Genomic DNA, 14,782 nt, shown 5'->3' with positions numbered 1-14,782 from the left:
GAAGAAAATTATCCAAGGTTCTTGCTTGGTATTGCTATGGCCGAATGGCCTAGTAAGTTTTCTCCTCTCTTTCTTGGTCTTTAATTTCTTGAAATTTCTAGAGAGAGAGTGGGAAATAAGATGACTTAGTCATCTTATATTAATTCATGTGATGAATTAATTTGGATGGGCTTGGGCCAACCACTCATGGCCGGCCACCCCTAGGTTCTTGGGCCTCATTTCCTTTGATTTTTATTGAGCCCAATTAGCTTCCAATCATGTTTTATAATTTCCGAAACTAATTTTGATATTCCAAATTTACCCTTCGTCTTCCTCCGTAGTTCCACGAGGCTTATTTCGAATTTCCCTTTATGCCTTTGACCTTTCTCAATACTTCCGCTTCTAAATACGTCATAAATCATTCATATGCTTATCAAAATAAAAACGTGGCCTTGCTTGTCATGCTCCCGCGATTGTCTTGAATTATCCGATTGCACTAAATTGCGGGATATAACACTATGTATTCTCTTGTACGGCCTAGACCAGATTCTTGGGGATTGATGTATTGTTCCGCACTTACTTTATTTATCTATTAATGTTAGACTTATCATATATTCTTATGATTGAGTTTATTTTATAGTTGATTGGGTTGTGAATAAGGGATGGGTTCGCCTACCGAGGTGGGATATGGTAGGTGCCCGCACGTTCCCGAGTTGGGACGTGACAAAACCGAGTTAAAAGGGTTTAGTCAAACAAGAGGTAAATCATTTTAAAACCAGAGTCCGTAGAATACGGTTGACCTACGAGCTTAAATGTGTGAATAATTGTGATTATTTGCTAAAATGTTTTCTTTCTTGCAAAAAGTTGTCATTTCCATATCAAAACTCCACTTTTTGGCAATTATATATATATATATATATATATATATAAAGAGTTGGTTTCTTTCAAAAATATTATAAAGGCGGAAATCAATTCAATCCTGAACAAAACACACTAAAGATTTTCTCTTAAGTAGAGTTCCTACTAATTTGGCCCTAATGTCGTGATTTTGTCTTTATAAATTTATATATGTATACATAAGAAAATAAATGGAGTATATCTCCCTTTGAAATAATAGGATAGGTTTTTTATAAGTATGAGTAGAGAAAAGACTTTATTCATTTCTTTTTCCATTTTTAGCTCATTGGGTCAACCATACTACATACCAAAGCCATCTCACTTCACACGTAGGTTCGAGTGTATTTCCTCTTGTTTTTATACCTTAAGGTTTGGGCCTTAGCCCAAAAAAGTTTTGGAAAATACCTTCAGTTTAAAAAAGAAGAGTTGCAAATCCCTATTTTACTCTTATGTCTTTCCAAAAATCTATTTTTGGTTTTGATTAGTCACAGATTAATCTAAGTTTACCATCTTATAAGTTAATTTTCAGGAAAATCATTTTAGTCCAAATTTTATTATCTCTAAAATAATCTATTTTCCAAATTCTGTTGAGGAGGCTACGGCCCAAAATAGTTTCATTTATTTTTCAAGTTTAAAAGCTAAAACGGGTTTTGATTTATTCAAAGTCATGCATACATATAATTTCTAGTTTTTGAATATTTTGCCAAGGCTTTATAAAATCGCATTCACCGATTTCATGCAATTATTAACTTGACGTGTTTGATCTTGTAAAATCATTTGAAAGTTTTTCCCGACTCTTCTAAGTTAAATTCCTAAGTTCTAACCGTTTTGGGGTTCCAATATTTAGAAATATCCATATAAATACATACATGTATAATACGAAATCAAAATGGAAGAAGGGAGTTAGGCTGGTGGGCCTACCTAAGCCCACCAGTTGACCATTTTCACCCATGGTTGGACCTTCTTTGTTTTTATCTTCAAAGTGGACTCGATCAAGAAGAGAGTTGGGCCTCAAGCCCAATGGGTTTTGAACAGGGAAATCAGCCCAAGTGGCCCACGACATTAGTCCTATGCAAACACAAAAAGGGGGAAAAAGAAAATTGCAGTTAAAAGGTTTCTAAGCTTATCTAAATATCATAAACACACATAGATGGGTATATATATATATATATATATATATAGCATCAGTTGCACTTGACAGATTGTATAAGTAAAGGCGAATCCTAAATGATATAACAGGCCCAAATGTATAGAACCACGCGAACATAGCACAATCAAGCCCAATTCTTTATAACTATAAGATTTTTTATAGAGAATGTCAACCCACTTACGTAATAGGCCCAACTGACATATATATTCCCCCTCTTAATATGTAAGCCTTGTACATTCGAATATGCCAACTTTATACTCAAACAAACTTATGCGAAGGCTAATATACATATAACATTCAGAATCCCCACGGTATACCTAAAAGATATACACAGATATATGACTCTTGTATACACTTAGTGCTAAGGTTGTATACCATGTATACTTCGAGGTATATTATAATTCAAAAACAGGTCAAATAGAGAACATGAGAAAATAACCAGCACTGAGTAAATTCAATATGCAACAAAGGGAAAGAGAAGTCATGGTGTTATTCTTATATTTCATCCCAAAAGACAGTTCAAAGGCCAGCACAGTTATGGATTTAACAAAAACAAAATCCAAGTATCTTGATGTGACCCAAATAGGTGATGAGCAAACTCCATGTCACGACCCAACCGGAGGGCGATGACGGGCATCCGGAGCTAACCCACCGACCACCTCTTATCATACTTCTCATAATCACATCTAGGTGAGCCACATGGCTAACTCGTAATTATCACAGACTGAAGGGGCACAAGTTCCAACGAACATATGCACGTCTTTATAAACATCATCAACTATGCCCATATGTAAAAGCCGACAAGGCTGCCAAAAATGATATACAAAAATATGAACCGGTAAGGTTATGGAACATCTAACTATATACATCTGTCTACAAGCCTCTACAAGGAGTGCATAACATCTTAAAGACGGGACAGGACCCCGCCATGCCCAAGTATGTAAACAAAAGAAATGGTACCAACTAAACTACAGCTCCGGATCAAATGGAGCACTCTTATGCAATCGTTGATGAAGCATCCTGGGGGTCTGGCCCGTCTCCCTATCTACCTGCGGGCATGAACGCAACGTCCACAAACAAAAAAAGACGTTAGTATGAAGAATGTACTGAATATGTAAGGCATGAATAACAGCATAATGAAAGAACGTGTATAACATGAGATGAAGAGATCAAATTATACCTCAAAGGGCGGCTGCCGTGCATACTTAATCTTTCTCTAAAGAAGACATTATCATACATACATACATAATAATACCGTACCCGGCCATATAGGCTCGGTGTCCATCGTACCTGGCCATAACAGGACTCGGTGTTCCCCCGTAGCCAGCCAGAACAAGGCTCGGTATTATCCGTACCCAATTGCAGTGGTCTGCACATCTACGTACCGTACCCGACCGACTATAGTGTGGCTCGGTGTGGGAAAATACATACATATACATATAACGCATGAATGAGAATCCAAAGAAAATATTACAACTCTATCGGAGTGACATAAGGTCGGTGAACCTCCGATTTCCATTATGGAATCATCATCATTATCATGGAGAACAGTTATCAAGAATAGAATGAGAACCTTGAAGATCAAGAGCTTCTAGCATTTCTAGGAAATAGGACATTATGGTTATCATGTATGGGTTCACACTAAGGGATCATGCCTTTAGAAAGAAAGAGTTAGCCTTAACATACCTTTACTTCTCCCCAATTACTTAATGTTCTCTTTCCGATCCCGCAAATCTACATTCAAGAGGATTTATACTAAGGTTAAGTCTTGAAAACACTCTAAAGTTCAAACTAGAGTAATTGGCGAACTAATGGAATATGGGCAAAGACTTCCCCTATTTTATCAACTTCCACCAAACTTTAAAACAAATCCCAAACAATAATAATAACATCAAAAATACCATAATCAAATAATTATATTCAATTTAATCTCAAATTAATCCAAAATCTCCTTTCAAATTCATCTTATAGTCATCTTCTTCAATTCAACACTTTATGACTTCTCTATTATGATTCTTTCCTCTCCAAGACTTGCTAAACCTTATAATAGAAGAACTTCACCTAACTCAACTCCTTCCAAGATCAAGTTCATCATAACATTGAAGAGAAGTAAGAACAATCATCTTCCATGGGTTATCTTGAGGTTTTAGTGTTTGATCTTCTCTGTTAATGGTGTGGAAAGTTTTGGAGTTTTGTGGAAACTTCAAGAACTCTCTAATAATATGGGGAAATAAGTGTTGGAGGTGGATAAGAAAATGGGATCTTTTAGGACTTAGAAAGGTATTAATGTTACACCCCAGAAAATTTCGCGTTACTAAGGCTGCAGACGGCTTAATGTGAGCTTAAGGAGGAGCAAATATTACAAGTATAAAGGATAAAATTATACTGTATTAGCATGATAATATCATGAGTATGATATTTGGAATTCGTACAAAAGATGATTGGAATGATACGTTAAAAGATATATAGCCCTCGTAACCGTAAGCTGAGGTGGGGACCACATGATGGGTTTTTATAAAGGACATATGACAAGTTATATGTACAATATATGTGAAGTTAAACACTACTCAAGAAGGACCCTTGAGCCAAATCCAAGTGTAAGCCCTCCAAAAGATGTTTTTGGTTACGTTTTCAGGTGATCTCGACTTCGGGAAACCATAACCCCATCATTATTTGGGAATTTGGAAAAACTCCAAAAATTAAAGTTATAGATAATTGAAATACCTTTCTAACCATAGGTTGTGGGCCTTCACACGACATAGGGATAAAAAGTTATAGATGTTTTAAGACAGAAAGATCAAGCTGGGCAGTGGGCTCGGCCCAACCCGACTCAAGGTCGGTGGGAACCGACCCAAGACCTATATATAAGGGATAAATTCATAAAAATTCATTCATTTACACATCAAGCAGTCCACAAATTTTTAGAGAGAGAGAGAGAGAGAGAGAGAGTTAGAGAGAGAAAGTGGAGAATCGAGCAAGTTCGAGGCCCCGAATCCCGAGGCTCGTGAAGGGTAAAGTATAGAACAAGTTGTTGCCGTCGTTTTAAGCTAAAACTTGAACTTGGGGGATTTTTTTTTCATGGTGGCTGATCATATAAGGTATGTTTAAGATGTTAATGATGTTCTTACCATTTTTGGATCTCAAATAACTTGGGGGCTGTTTTGGTATGATTAAATGGATAGATTTAGTTGGATATTGATATAAAATGATTATTGATGTTGTTGATAAGTTGCTGTTCTTGAATTTGAGAGAATAAAGTGTAAGAAGATATCATATACAAAGCATATACTTGGCTGTTTTGGTGTATATCTTTGGGAGTTGATGCTTTGAGTTTAAAAAGGCTTATATGAGATGTTGTTGTTGTTGTTGGTTTATGATTCTGTTGTTAAATTGAATTGGAATTAGAGGGAAGCGAAGATTACAGGAAAAATGCTGCCCGAATTTATGGAAGTTAATTACGAGCTTAGAGAAGTATATGAACCTTTTTCAAGTTGTCTACGGTTTCCTTTACCTTGATTGTAGATTGGCCAGTGTTTGGAAGCATAAGTTAAGCTAATTACGTAAGCGATAAGGTATGTGAGGCAAACCTTTCTTCTTTTGGCATGATTCTTATTTTTATTCATTCTATATGTACTCCATATGATTCTATTCTTAGACGAGTAAGGTCTATATGTTTCTCGTGACGACTTATTGATATTGTACTCCTATTCTGTTTTGAAGGGAACACCCATAAGGTGCCAAGTTGAGTTGTGTATATGGTTTTACTAATGATTTCAAGGAAATGAGTTTTATACTAAAGGAAACATAAAGTTTGATTTTCAACACCACTCCGAAGGAGGTGCGAGATTTTACTACTTCATTTCATTTACTATTTACGTTTACATTCCATAGTATTATCCCTTGTATTGATATGATCATTTATTCTTTGGGTAGGGCAATAAGATGAAATTGAGTAGAATATAAGTAGTAAGAATTTCATAATAATTATACCCTCCAAACCTGGAAGTATGTCCTCCTAAGTCTAGTGAGATACAAATTTGATAACTTTTTATGAAAGACTAAGGCTAATAACTGGATTGTGATTAATTGATTTGTGACTTATGATGTAAATTGAAATTGATATTTGTGGATTGAGTTTGTGTTGATATAATGGTGATATTAAGCCGGAAGCGGCTGCCCGAAGGGGCCATTATTATTATGCCGGAAGCGGCCGTCCAAAGGGACTATTGTTATACTAGCCGGAAGCGGCTGTCCGAAGGGACTATTCTGTTAACATGTCGGAAGCGGCATGTGTGTTGGGTTGCATAATTTACTTAAAGATTGTTTTGACACTTCATGTGCACATTTATGTTTCTTCCAAATGGGCGCAGTGTATTGAGTTAGATTGTGATTTCTTCTCTCCTAAGTCAAATTATGATTATGATTTGTTACCACCTTACATACTCGCACATTGTCCGCATCGACGTCTTTTTTTCGGGGACGCTGCGTTCATACCCGTGTTCCCGCATTGTTTAAGAAAGTGTACGGCCTAGGATGCGTGGATGTCACCGAGATTGGCAAGTTCCACCTCATTCAGAGTCAGGCGAGTCATGTATAGATATGTATGATTATGGATATGTCAGGGGCCCTGTCCTGACTCATAATGTTCAATTTACTTCTTAGAGGCTTCTGCAGACAGTGTCTTATGGTATGGTTGTCGAGATGTCGACAAAGTGATGTCAGTTGAGTCATTTGTGGATTTTAGAAGAGTATTTATTTTAGATAATTTCAATTGGTTTAAAATACTTATTTGATTGAAAGTTTTCATAATCGTTATAAAGATAATGATTTATATTTGGAAAAGTTTTATGTTCTTAAAAGTTTTTGAAATGACAGGTTTTGATAGAGCGAATGTCTGAGGGTTCGCTCGGCTCACGAGAGTCGTGCCCGTCATGCCCTACCATTGTTAGGGCGTGACGCGAAAGGTGCCCCCCCCCCCTCCCCGCTTTAATTTGCGGTGGAGATGCGGCTTAGCATAATGGATATGTTGCCGCATCTCCCCTACTCTCCTTGGGGAGGAGTTGATCAGTGAGGCCGGCCATTTTGGTGAGTTTGCAGCCAGTTTGCGACAGCAAACTGGTCCACAAACTTCAATTTTCGCGAAATTGCGTTCTTTTCGATTCGTTTGACCTCCAATCCTTATGGAACCTTCTTGGCACTTATATTGTCACGCCTCGACCTTGGTGAGGTGTGATTGGTACCCGAAACCTTACGAAAACCGAGTGAGCTAACTGCTAACTCGCATCCTCTATATCTCAAATGGCAAAATAAGGCCAAGAAGGCCAATTGTAAATATAATATCATGCGTACGTATATATACAATGGGCCTGCGACGTCCACATATCTACTAACATACCCTCTTGTCACAAAAAAAAACATATACAACTCAAACTCGGCAATGCTCCAGGAAGAAATGGAGCCCACCAATCAAAACTGGTACCTGAAAGTAGCCTACTGCGGAAGATTCTCATCCTGTCTGTCTACACCTGCGGGCATGAATGCAGCGTCCATAAGAAAGGACGTCAGTACGAATAATGTACCAAGTATGTAAGGCAGAAATGTAATATAATCAACATATGCTGCAAAGAAAGAGGATAAGAATCAACCTGGCACTTCTGACTTACCGATGAGAACTAGTACACATGTCTCTTAATACTTTCATATCTTTAACTGCATCTATGGACAATACTGTATCTCTAACTTACTTATCGTCCTAGTGCTAACGCCCAACCGATCACAATCGCCCGACCGGCCGTAACACGGTGGTAATAACTGCCCGTCTGATTATCTCCCGACTGTAGAGCACAACTACCCGACTGATTAGTGGTAACTGCCCAACTGGCCGTAGCTCGGTGGTAATAACTGCCCAACCAGCCGTAGCATGGTGGTAAACACATATCTGCCCAACTGGCCATAGTACGGTGGTAACATCTGCCCGACTAATCATAGACCGGTGGTAATTATAATCAACATCATAACTAAACTTCTAAAAGTAATCTCTATACACTTCCCGTAGTCATCACTTAACCCGTAGGGTCTACATAATCACATAAGATTTATAAGCACAGCTCAGGATATTAGTATTTCTTCCCACTTGACTAGACTATAACCAAATCCTAAGATACAACATGAACCTCTCTTCGAACATTAAATACCTCATTAGAGATCTTCTGCTAGCACTCTATTCATGTCCTATAAAACCTCCCTTAAGAACCTGTTCCTAAACTCATTGGATTATTATTATGGAACCGTCATCATGAACACGTCTCACCTTGAAGGAACAAAGTCATAAGATTAGATAAACATCAATGAATAAAGTCAATAGCCATGAAACAAGCTCAAGGATATCACAAGAACATCGGGAACTGTAAGCTTTGGTACTTTTAGAAACAAGGTCATTGAAGATGTCATATATAGGTTCACAACAAAGGAATCATGCCTTAAGAAAGAAAGGTTAAGCCTTAACATACCTGGAAGCTTACTTTCCAACTCTCCAACCTATCTCCAATCTTGCAATCTAGTTATGATCGTTCATAGTCTCGTAATCTACATATAAGACCATTCATACTATTGTTAGGCGCACCATCATACACTTATCTCAAGCCTTTAATTAAAATCCAATTAAAATCTGCCGAAATTCGGGCAGCATCTCTCCTGTTTATATACCTAGCCCGAAATCACAATCCAGCAACCAACAATAACAACAACAACAATACCAACATCAACAACATCATTTCCAACACCACCATGTTCCATAAACATCCCACACGATGTTTTCCAAGTTCCACAACTAACCAACTCGTTATACGACTATTTAACAACATTATATCCGTAAATAAATCGAAACTAACATTAATAAGAAAAGATTCATACCTTACTCCAGTTAATATTGCGATATCTTCATTTTCCCCCTTGAACTTGAGCCAAAACTCGTCGCTATACGATTTTATAATTACAACTATACGCTGTTCGGACTTAAATCCAGAGATTTCACTTAATTTGCGCTGAAATTATATGGACGAAAGTTGGGAGATTATTTGTCACGACCCGACTAGGGCCATGACGGGCACCCGGGGCTAACCACCGAGCACCACTCATTCTATTACTCATCTGCTCATAATAATAGAAAACTATTTTCATTTGAGACATATTCACTTTATATACATGAGTCCTTCGGCTATCAAAATAATATATATATATATATATATATATATATATATATATATATATATATATATATATATATATATATATATACCAAAAGAATGGCACCTCCGAAAAAATGGATTGCTCTCAATCGCCTAATAGCTCCTACGAGTCCGGATCGCCTCCCCCGTCGACCCGTGGGTACGAACACGCGTCCAAAGAAAACGGACGTCGCACGAACATTGTACCGAGTATGTAAGGCATAAACAATAATGAAACATCAATGAAATAGGAAGCATCAAATGAGGAGTAATCCAGAATCGATCGTGAATCATAAAAGAAATAATGCACGTCGGCTTACTTTCATACTCATCATCATATCATGTATGCATATGTGTATAAGATGCCCGTCCATATAGGTACGTGTGTGATAATCATTAGCATTAGCCGCCGGCCGTGCCTCCCGCGTCCGGGGTACCATCTCATGCCGCCCACAAGTGGTGTCTGCCCATGCCATCTAGACATGGTGTGTACGCTGCCCGCCTTAGCGGTGTCTGCCCGGCCATATAGGCGCGGCGTAATGTCATCATCATATACTCATCATAATTTACTCATCATAACATACTCATCATAATATATGCATGGGAACTCAAGGACAATTATACTTTATCGAGATGACATAAGGTCGTGAACCCCCGATTCCGTTATGGAGCATTTGTAAGCAATCTGCCTCACCTTGAAGGAATTAGCATATAAGGTGAGTGTATATAATCAACAACATCAATGGATTATAGATAGCATCATTAGCTTTATAGGAAAATCATATCGTGGACTCTAGAATCTTTAGACTTAAGCTTATCACCATCATTATCGTACTCATAATGTATCTTTTATCTCATATGGCTATTCATGAACAAGGACTCTTAGTTTTCTTGAAGATAGGAGATTCATGAAAAAGGAGAAAATTCGTGCCATAAGATTCATGCCTTAAAAAGAAAGGACTAGCCTCACATACCTTTGTCGTTTAACTACTCTATCGCTTGCTCGTTTTCCTTCGATGCTCGCGTTCTACCTTCAAGAGAATTCATACCGACATTAGCTAAACAATTATAAGAACGTGCTTACTAAAGCTAGAGAAAATTGGGCAGCATTTTCGTTGTTTATACAACTTCCTCCATATTCCATATCAACACCCAACATTCATAACAACAATCACAACATCATAAACAACAATCATCATTCATTTATATTATCCACATTTCACAGTTTCACTTCAATTCCTCCATAATTATGATCATAGTTCACTATCCCGTTCTTTCACATATAATGCTCATTCCAAGTTCTAAATGTCATTCATAACATATTTACAACCACAACATATCAATATCCACAATTCAATCTAAGCTTCTATCCAAAATGACAATATTCTTGCATTCATGACCCATTTCCTATTTCCTTCTACAATCCAAGTGTTTCAAATTTTCAATACCTCAAACACCATGAAAATACCATAAAACTTACCTTAGATGGTGTAGGAATAAGCCTTGAGTGGCAATACTCTTCTTGCACCAAAACCCTAATTCACTTCCTTTGAAATTTCTTGGCTTGGATGAACTTTGATGTGTTTCATACACTTGGTTCACTTTAATTTTTGATATTGATCTTTGATTTCCTTTGTTTTCTTATAGATGAAGTATATGGAACCTTCTAGAGGTCGTGAGAGAGATGAAGTAATGTGGGAAATGAAATTAATGAAGTGGGAACATGTATTTATGTTTGCAACTTAATCAGTCCGTCGGGACTTCCACAGACACTTATACGGTCCGTGGAACATTGCACGGCCCGTATAAGTGGTCATGGTTCACCACTGAGCAATCGACATCTCTGCTGGGTGTTATACGGACCCTTATACGGACCGTATAATGTTATACGGACCGTATAAGTCGGTCGTATAACTCCTTCTCCCTGAAATGATCTCCTTCGTTCGTTTGATCTCCAATCCTTATGGAACCTTCTTGACACTTGTTTAACACCTTATTACCAATCTAAGGGATGTTATAACTCTTCTCCAAAATTTCATTAAACTCTCATTAATTCAATACTCGTAAATCTTGCCCGACACACAACCTACACCTTACTTTCCTTCACAACTTTCGTCTTCTACTTCAAATGTTTTTGAAATCTTATTTAGAATCATCAAATGCTATTTCTTATTTATCAAAACATCGTATACGTCATGCCCTTCATTAGTCTGTTCACTGTACGTTAACAGGAAATTTTCCAAGCTGTAACATTCTTCCCCCCTTTTGGAACATTTGTCCTCGAATGTTGAGTCATTGGGGATTCTATAAAAATTTCGCCAGAGTTTCCTCTGTAATATGGCACTACCATCCTATCACAACAACCCACAATAATATTTCCTCACAGGGCCACAACACAATAGCAATATACATTGGCCATACACGACCTTTATGCATAAAAAGAAAACATACATACCTCATAATCTCGATGTCTCATAATGGATCTCTTCCGGGGGCTGAAATAAGTGCCGATATATGGACTTCATCTTCTCTTCCGCCTCCCAAGTCATCTCTTCTCGGTTGTTATTTCTCCACAAGACTTTAACGGAGGCCACTTCCTTGTTCCGAAGTCTTCGTACTTGCCTGTCTAATATGGCAATGGGCACTTCTTCATAAACTAGCTTTTCTGTCACCTGTACATCATCTATTGGGACAATCCTCGTAGGATCCTCAACACACTTGCGGAGCATTGAGACATGGAAAACTGGATGGACTAATTCAAGTTCTGGAGGCAAGTCCAATTCATGCATTACTTGACCCACCTTGCGGATAATCTTATAGGGTCCAATGTATCGAGGACTTAACTTTCCTTTCTTACCAAATCTCATCACACCCTTCATTGGCAACATCTTCAAAAATACCCAATCATCAACTTGAAATTCTAAATCTCGCCGGCGGTTGTTCGCATACGATTTTTGGCGACTTTGGGCTATCAACAATCGGTCTCGGATCACCTTGACTTTTTCTACTGCTTGTTGAATCAACTCAGGGCCTATTAGCTGTACCTCTCCTATTTCAAACCATCCGATTGGGGACCTGCACTTCCTTCCATATAACGCTTCATACGGAGCCATTTGGATACTGGAATGGTAGCTATTATTGTATGCAAACTCAAGTAGGGGTAAGTTGTTATACCTCGCGTTTTGTACGTTTGGATATTCCGAGCTAATGGCGGAAGGCTAGGGACAAGGCTATTTTGGGACACGAAGACGAGACTTTTAACTACGAATCTATAATAAGGCGTGAGTTGCTTGTAAGCATTATTGGTATGGAATATTAAGGAGAACATTTGGGGCCAAAAGTGAATTAGAGGAAGTTGTAAATTCATGAAAAAAGAAAAAAAAAAGTGGCCATGTGGCCGGCCACATAAGGTGTGGGCCATGGCCACATGGATGCTTAGTATATGAATAGGTGTATGTACAATTCATTACCATGCAAGATTTATTCATCTTTTATGCTTCAAGGAAATTTCTAGAAAAATCAAGGAAAGTTGGAGAAAAATTGAGAAAAATAAAGGGGCACATGACCGGCCATGTGCCCCATATTTATATATATATATATATGTATAGATGCATGAGATGAAAAACAAGGCACAACTCATCATTCATTTACTCTAGAAACTTGAAGGGAAAAGAAAAGAAAAGAGAGAAGGGAGGTTCGGCCAAGGGTATCGGCCGAACAGGGTGCCTCCCAAGTTTGGTTGAGAAAAATTATTTTCTCTTTGTCTCTCTACTAATTAGAAGGTCCTCGTCGACGTGGAGTAGTCGTTGGAACAAGGCAACCGTTCGTTTTAGCTATGGAAAGTCCTAGCCGAATGAAAGAGGTGGAAGGAAAAGGTGAGGTTCTATCCTCTTTTGCATGTTTTATGAATGTTTTGGACGTGTTGTGATATGTAGAAATTAAGGAAACCATGAAACTATATTTGTTGAAGTTGTAGCCGTGTGTGTATGGTTGTGTGGGAATAAAGAACTAATTGTATTCAACATGTTTGTGCGTTGTTGTAATGCGTAGAAAATGAATGAAACTCATGAAATTGTATGTGTGGAGGTTGGCCGTATGGGCTGGTTTGGGGCTGCCATGTTAAACTAATTTTATGTAATATTTGGTTGTTGTTTATTGTGGATTAGGTGATGAAAATGAAGGTTTAATAACTCAAGTTGAAGTTGTAGTTGTTTGTGGGCTGATTTGCAAGATAATGTGAATTCAATATAGCTTCTTGTATTGATGAAAATGATGTTGCTAACATATAGAATTGTTGATATAGTTTATGAGTTGGAAAGAAAGAAATGTGTTGTTATTATTCTTATTGAATTGGAAGGTGTTGGGCGAAGTAGTATGTTGATTGAATCGTTTTGAAAGTCATATGAATTGAATTGAATCGAATTGAATATGAAAGGAATGTTGTTAGTAAGATTGTTGGCATTGTTGTTGATATTGTGGCCGAGTTCCATTCTCGGGTTGTTGTTGTTGAATTGGGCCGAGTTAGAATCTCGGGGATGGCGCATTTACAGGGGAAATGCTGCCGAAATTTTGGTAGACAAGTGTTACTTTGAGAATTTACTTTTAGATGCTCAAGTTAACATTTGGTAAATGTGACCAATTTGTAGATTCTGGTGGATTTGGAACTTGAATTTGGAGTCGCGCATGAGGCGGAAAAGGTATGTAAGACTTCACTTTCCTTCTTTGGCATGTCTTAGACGTCATAGGCTTGAATACGTGCCTCGGGGACAATTCCTTTCCTAGAAATCCGAGATTGAAATTAGTTACTATTCATTCAGTAGAATTGAAGTAGATGTTCACGAAAAGTTGAAAGAAATGTCTAAACACCTAGAACTTGCAGGAATAACACCCGTTTACCCTAAGACTCTCATAAGTCATGTCATGAAACGTATTATACATAAATTGTGTACGCCGCCTCATTTGACTCGAGGTGGGCCCACTATTCCTTAATTTCCTCCTATGGCTCCATTTGGTTTATTTCCGTATTACAGTTAAAGGAAACTCTTGGACATCATTCCGACTACTAAATAATAGCTGTTTTAACTAATCCCTCGATTCCAAGGCATGATTTTCTTCGTAAAAAGTTCCTAAATGTTTTCCAAAATATTTATTCTTCTCCAAATCTAAGTTTTACAATTCTTTTTGAAAGTTTCTATATCTAGAACGACGACTACGATTTTACAATGACAAGAATGATGCTAAATATGAGAAAATGTCCATGATATGATATGACATGACATGATATGATATGACATGACATGATATGACATGATATGACATGATATGAAATGATATGACATGATATGATATGATACGAAATGACATGTTCTACGTTCTCTTAATGTTATTCTCCGTTGATAGTCTCGCCTTATAATTATCGTTCCTTCAAGGTGAGACAAAGCGACCATGATTACTCTATAATGCGATCGGAGGTTTCCGACCTTACGTCACTCCGACGAATACATGACTTTCTTTGGGCTCTCATGCATGC

General features: G+C 37.7%; 1 long non-coding RNA gene across 1 annotated transcript in view; it reads right to left on the bottom strand.

Moving 5' to 3' along the window:
- Nucleotides 1-2,751: 2,751 nt before the first annotated feature.
- The window catches only part of LOC132050195 (uncharacterized), a 41,023-nt gene continuing 28,992 nt past the window's right edge, over nt 2,752-14,782 (bottom strand). The window contains exon 2 of the long non-coding RNA XR_009413281.1: nt 2,752-3,075. This is a non-coding gene — a long non-coding RNA (uncharacterized LOC132050195). The remainder of the gene's footprint in view (nt 3,076-14,782) is intronic.

This window comes from Lycium ferocissimum, chromosome 3 (assembly GCF_029784015.1).
Source record: "Lycium ferocissimum isolate CSIRO_LF1 chromosome 3, AGI_CSIRO_Lferr_CH_V1, whole genome shotgun sequence".
In the NCBI taxonomy this organism is placed as follows: Eukaryota; Viridiplantae; Streptophyta; class Magnoliopsida; order Solanales; family Solanaceae; genus Lycium; species Lycium ferocissimum.
Note: the sequence above shows the minus strand (reverse complement) of the source record. Positions and strands in the feature narration are given on the sequence as shown.